This window comes from Mus caroli, unplaced genomic scaffold (genome assembly GCF_978045245.1).
Source record: "Mus caroli unplaced genomic scaffold, Mus_caroli_1 scaffold_7, whole genome shotgun sequence".
Classification (NCBI taxonomy): Eukaryota; Metazoa; Chordata; class Mammalia; order Rodentia; family Muridae; genus Mus; species Mus caroli.
Window position 1 is genome coordinate 141,739,809 of NW_028227262.1, and position 6,233 is coordinate 141,746,041.

At 41.7% G+C, this 6,233-nt stretch overlaps 1 pseudogene; it reads right to left on the bottom strand.

The window, feature by feature from the left end:
- Positions 1–1,414: 1,414 nt before the first annotated feature.
- Positions 1,415–2,583, bottom strand: LOC147004033 (heterogeneous nuclear ribonucleoprotein A1-like; annotated as a pseudogene).
- Positions 2,584–6,233: the final 3,650 nt, after the last annotated feature.

Genomic DNA, 6,233 nt, shown 5'->3' on the forward strand with positions numbered 1-6,233 from the left:
AGGAGTGTTTAGATCATTAACTTGATCCTGATTTAACTTTGGTACCTGGTTTCTGTCTAGAAATTTGTCCATTTCATCCAGGTTCTCCAGTTTTGTTGAGTATAGCCTTTTGTAGAAGGATCTGATGGTGTTTTGGATTTTTTCAGGATCTGGTGTTATGTCTCCCTTTTCATTTCTGATTTTGTTAATTAGGATGCTGTCCCTGTGCCCTTTAATGAGTCTCGCTAAGGGTTTATCTATCTTATTGATTTTTTCAAAGAACCAGCTCCTGATTTGGTTGATTCTTTGAATAGTTCTTCTTGTTTCCACTTGGTTAATTTCACTCCTGAGTTTGATCATTTCCTGCCATCTACTCCTCTTGGGTGAGTTTGCTTCCTTTTGTTCTAGAACTTTTAGGTGTGTTGTCAAGCTGCTAGTGTGTGCTCTCTCTAGTTTCTTTTTGGAGGTACTCAGAGCTATGAGTTTCCCTCTTAGAAATGGTTTCATTGTGTCCCATAAGTTTGGGTATGTTGTGGCTTCATTTTCATTAAACTCTAAAAAGTCATTCATTTCTTTCTTTATTCCTTCCTTGACCAAGGTATCATTGAGAAGAGTGTTTTTCAGTTTCCATGTGAATGTTGGCTTTCTATTATTTATGTCGTTATTGAAGTTCAGCCTTAGTGTATGGTGATCTGATAGGATGCAAGGGACAATTTCAATATTTTTCCATCTGTTGAGGCCTGTTTTATGACCAATTATATGGTCAATTTTGGAGAAGGTCCCGTGAGGTGCTGAGAAGAAGGTATATCCTTTTGTTTTAGGATAAAATGTTCTGTAGGTATCTGTTAAGTCCATTTGTTTCATAACTTCTGTTAGTTTCACTGTGTCCCTGTTTAGTTTCTGTTTCCACGATCTGTCGATTGATGAAAGTTGTGTGTTGAACTCTCCCACTATTATTGTGTGAGCTGCAATGAATGTGTGCTTTGAGCTTTACTAAAGTTTCTTTAATGAATGTGGGTGCCCTTGTATTTGGAGCATAGATATTCAGAATTGAGAGTTCCTCTTGGAGGATTTTTACCTTTGATGAGTATGAAGTGCCCCTCCTCGTCTTTTTTGATGACTTTGGTTTGGAAGTCAGTTTTATTAGATATTAGAATGGCTACTCCAGCTTGTTTCTTCAGACCGTTTGCTTGGAAAATTGTTTTCCAGCCTTTCATTTTGAGGTAGTGTCTGTCTTTTTCCCTGAGATGGGTTTCCTGTAAGCAGCAGAATGTTGGGTCCTGTTTTTTTTTTTTTTTTTTTTTTTTTAAAGACACATTTATTCAGCGTCATGATCAGACTATTCCATTTAGCAATCAACAGCATGGGTGAAAAGGTCTACAGTAAAACCTTTTGTTGGAATGCTTTACACTTTCCACAGAACAGAAAGTAAAATAACCTGTTATACAATTAGTCACAAATACAGTCCTGGAGTTTTTGCCCACACACATGAGTATTGTCTAAAACATGTCTTCTTTGTAGCAGCTAGGCCCTGCCACCACTGTGCTTGGCTGGGTTCACAAATCTGTTGTAACCTGTAGCTTCCCTGTCACTTCTCTGGCTCTCCTCTCCTGCTAAGCTTTGTTTCCTGGCTGTATGTAATTAGAACCTCCTGCCACTGCCATAGCTACTGCTGCTGCTGGAACCGCCATAGCCACCTTGGTTCTGTGATTTAGCAAAGTACTGGCCTCCACCACCATAAGGGCCAGAACTCCTGCCTCCAAAGTTTCCTCCCTTCATCGGCCCAAAATTGGAAGACTGATTGTTGTAATTGCCAAAATCATTGTAGCTTCCACCACCTCCAAAATTGCTTCCATCATTGCCGAATCCATTATATCCATCCCCACTGCCACCATATCCACCACCACCACGGCTGCCACCAAAGCCACCACGACCACTGAAGTTCCCTCCTCAACCAAAATTGTCATTGCCACCAAAACCGCCTCCACGACCACCACCAAAGTTTCCAGAACCACTGCGACCTCTCTGGCTGGATGAAGCACTAGCCATCTCTTGCTTTGACAGAGCCTTTCTTACTTCACAGTTGTGGCCATTCACAGTATGGTATTTCTGAATAACAATCTTATCCACAGAGTCATGGTCATCAAAGGTAACAAAAGCAAAGCCCCTCTTTTTCCCACTGCCTCTGTCAGTCATAATTTCTATCACTTCAATCTTCCCATACTGCTCAAAATAATCTCGTAGGTGATGTTCTTCAGTGTCTTCTTTAATACCACCAACAAAGCTCTTTTTCACAGTTAAGTGGGCACCTGGTCGCTGAGAATCTTCTCTAGAGACAGCTCTCTTAGGTTCCACAACTCTTCCATCCATTTTGTGTGGTCTTGCATTCATGGCAGCATCCACTTCTTCCACAGTGGCATATGTGACAAACCCAAAGCCCCTGGATCTCTTGGTGTTTGGATCTCTCATTACCACACAGTCGGTTATTGTTCCCCATTGCTCAAAATGGCTCCTCAGACTCTCATCGGTTGTTTCGAAGCTCAGCCCTCCGATGAAGAGCTTCCAAAGCTGTTCTGGCTCCTTGGGAGACTCGGACTTAGACATGACAGTAGAGTTACGAGAGCCTTCAGCGATGCTTCCTCCGCAGCGTCAAAGAGCAGAAAGCGGTTCCTGTTTTTGTAGCCAGTCTGTTAGTCTATGTCTTTTTATTGGGGAGTTGAGTCCATTGATATTAAGAGACAGTAAGGAAAAGTAGCCGGGCGTGGTGGCGCACGCCTTTAATCCCAGCACTCGAGATGCAGAGGCAGGCGGATTTCTGAGTTCGAGGCCAGCCTGGTCTACAAAGTGAGCTCCAGGACAGCCAGGGCTACACAGAGAAACCCTGTCTCGAAAAGCAAAAAAAAAAAAAAAAAAAAAAAAACAACAAAAAAAAAAAACCAAAAAAGGAAAAGTAATTGTTGCTTCCTATTATTTTTGTTGTTGAAGTTGGCATTATGTTCTTTGGCTGTCTTTTTTAGGTTTGTTGAAGGATTGCTTTCTTGCTTTTTGTAGGATGTGATTTCCGTCCTTGCATTGGTTTTTTTCTGTTATTATCCTTTGAAGGGCTGGATTCATGGAAAGATAATGTGTGAATTTGGTTTTGTCGTAGAATACTTTGCTTTCTCCATCTATGGTAATTGAAAGTTTGGCTGGGTATAGTAGCCTGGGCTGGCATTTGTGTTCTCTTAGTGTCTGTATAACATCTGTCCAGGATCTTCTGGCTTTCATAGTCTCTGGTGAGAAGTCTGGTGTAATTCTGATAGGCCTGCCTTTATATGTTACTTGACTTTTTCCCTTACTGCTTTTAATATTCTGTCTTTATTTAGTGCATTTGTTGTTCTGATTATTATGTATCGGGAGGAATTTATTTTCTGGTCCGGTCTATTTCGAGTTCTGTAGGCTTCTTGTATGTTCTCAGGCATCTCTTTCTTTAGATTTGGGAAGTTTTCTTCTTAATTTTGTTGAAGATATTTGCTGGCCCTTTAAGTTGAAAATCTTCATTCTCATCTACTCTCATTATCCGTAGTTTTGGTCTTCTCATTATGTCCTGGATTTCCTGTATGTTTTGAGTTAGGATCTTTTTGCATTTTGCATTGTCTTTGATTGTTCTGCCAATGATGTTCTCTATGGAATCTTCTGCACCTGAGATTCTCTCTTCCATCTCTTGTATTCTGTTGCTGATGCTTGCATCTATGGTTCCAGATTTCTTTCCTAGGGTTTCTATCTCCAGCATTGCCTCACTTTGGGTTTTCTTTATTGTGTCCACTTCCCTTTTTAGGTATAGTATGCTTTTGTTCATGTCCATCACCTGTTTGGATGTGTTTTCCTCTTTTTCTTTATAGAATTCTACCTCTTTAGTAGTGTTCTCCTGTATTTCGTTAAGTGAGTTATTAAAGTCCTTCTTGATGTCCTCTACCATCATCATGAGATATGCCTTTAAATTTGGGTCTACTTTTTGGGTGTGTTGGGGTACCCAGGACTGGCTGAGGTGGGAGTGCTGGGTTCCCTTGATGGTGAGTGGTCTTGATTTCTGTTAGTAAGATTCTTAAGTCTGCCTTTCTCCATCTGGTAATCTCTGGAGTCAGATATTACAGTTGTCTCTGGTTAGAGCTTGTTTCTTTCGTGATTCTGTTAGCCTCTACCAGGAGACCTGGGAGATTAACTCTTCCCTGAGTTTCAGTGATTAAAGTACTCTCTGCAGGCAAGCTCTCCTCTTGCAGAGAAGGTGCACAGATATCTGTTGTTTGGATTTGCCTCCTGGCAGAAAATGAAGGCCCGAAACAGAGCCTGTCCCAGAAGCTGTTAGTTTCTGTAGTCCACACTCTCACCTGTGCGGACTAGTCTTGGCGGGATCCAGGAAGGAAGATGGCTCCTGAGGATGCTCCGGCAAAGCCCTCCTGGGTGGGGTGGACACCTCTCCTCTGGCAGGGAAGGTGCCCAGATGTCTGGAGCCTGTGCAGACTAGTCTTGGCAGGATCCGGGAACCAAGATGTCTCTGGCAGATGCTCCAGCAAAGGCTTCCTGGGCCGGGCAGACACTTCTTCTCTGGCAGGGAAGGTGCCCAGATGTCTGGAGTCTGAAACGGGGCCTGCCTTAGAAGCTCTGTGACTCCTGACTGACCCAGAAGCTGTTAGCTTCTGTAGTCTACACTCTCACCTGTGCAGACTACTCTTGGCAGGATCCGGGAACCAAGATGTCTCCAGCAGATGCTCCGGCCAAGCAAACTGTTCTTTTGTTTATTTTATCAAGTATCCCATCAAGATGCCTGAATCCACTCTCCCTTCACAGATCTCTGACGTGGCTTGTTTCTATGCAGCAGTGGGTTTGCCACCAGCATCTGGATTATGCACTATATACTAGTCTATCCAATGCCAATACTTTAACCTTTGTTTATTACAGCTTTGCAAAAAAAAAAAAAATCTTGATATTGGGGTATGTTTTATATAAGATCAAATAAGCTAAGTGAGAGGGTCTTTTAGTTAAATAAAGAAAACAAGAACCTTTACATAAATATTTCCTTCTAAGTGTATATTCCCTTTTCTCATAATTATCTCCATTGTTATTTGCCTGTTGCTCTCCCATGTAAAGGTATGTGGTTAGAAAATTCTTTCAAACCTTCTGATAAAGAGTTTGGTTTATAATCATACTTAACCATAGAAAACAAGTACCCAGCATACAATAGTATTAGGATGGCTGAAAGCCAAACTGAGGATGCCAGGCTGCGTGAGCTCTCATTCAATGCTGGGGAAGAGAAGATGGCACAATCATGCTGAAAGTTGTTTTACTTTTTCTTACAAAAATAAATACCTTTACAACACAACCAGTAACTTCACACTCTGACATGAAAACATACTCATATTGGGGAAAAAACACAACAGAAAGAAACAACATGATTTAATTGTTAAAATTTGGGGACAATAAAAAGTTGGTACAAAAATAGAACATTATTGATCCACAAAAGACATAGAAGAAACTTAGACATTTTTTAGGTTAAAGTAGCCAATCTTAAATAGATTAAAGACATCCAGAGACCACACTTCACCTTGGGATCTACTCCATTTGCAGACACTAAACCACAGCACTGTTGCTGATACCATGAAGTGCTTGCAGACAGGAGCTTAGTGTCTTCTGAGAGGCTTTGCCAGCACCTAAGACAGATGCAGACAATCACTGTAAACCATTGGACTGAACCCAGGGACCCAAATGGAGAGTTAGGGAAGGATGGAAGGAGCTGAAGGGGATTGTAACTTCACCAGAAGAACAACAAGATCAACCAACCAGACCCATCAAAGCTAATAGGAACTAAACCAGCAATCAAACAGTATACATGGGTGGGTTCATTCAACACTGCTACATATGTAGAAGAGAACTACCTTGTCTGAGGACAATGGGAGGGGAGGAGCTTGGTGGAGGATTGCTGCCCCAGTGAAGGGGGATGCTAGAGGGGTGAGGCAAGATTGGGTGGATGGGTAGGGGAGCACCCTCTTAGAGGCAAAGGGAATGGGGTATGAAATGAGGGATTTTGTGGAAGGGAGATTGGGAATGGGAACAACAGTTGACATGTAATAAAAGAAAGAATGCACAGGAAAAAAAGATTACATATTGTATGAGCTCAATTATAACAGATGACATCCTGGGCAAAACATGTGACAGTGTAAAAAATCAGGGAGTGCCACAGAGTGTGATGGAGATTAATGGCATGAAGACAAAGATTA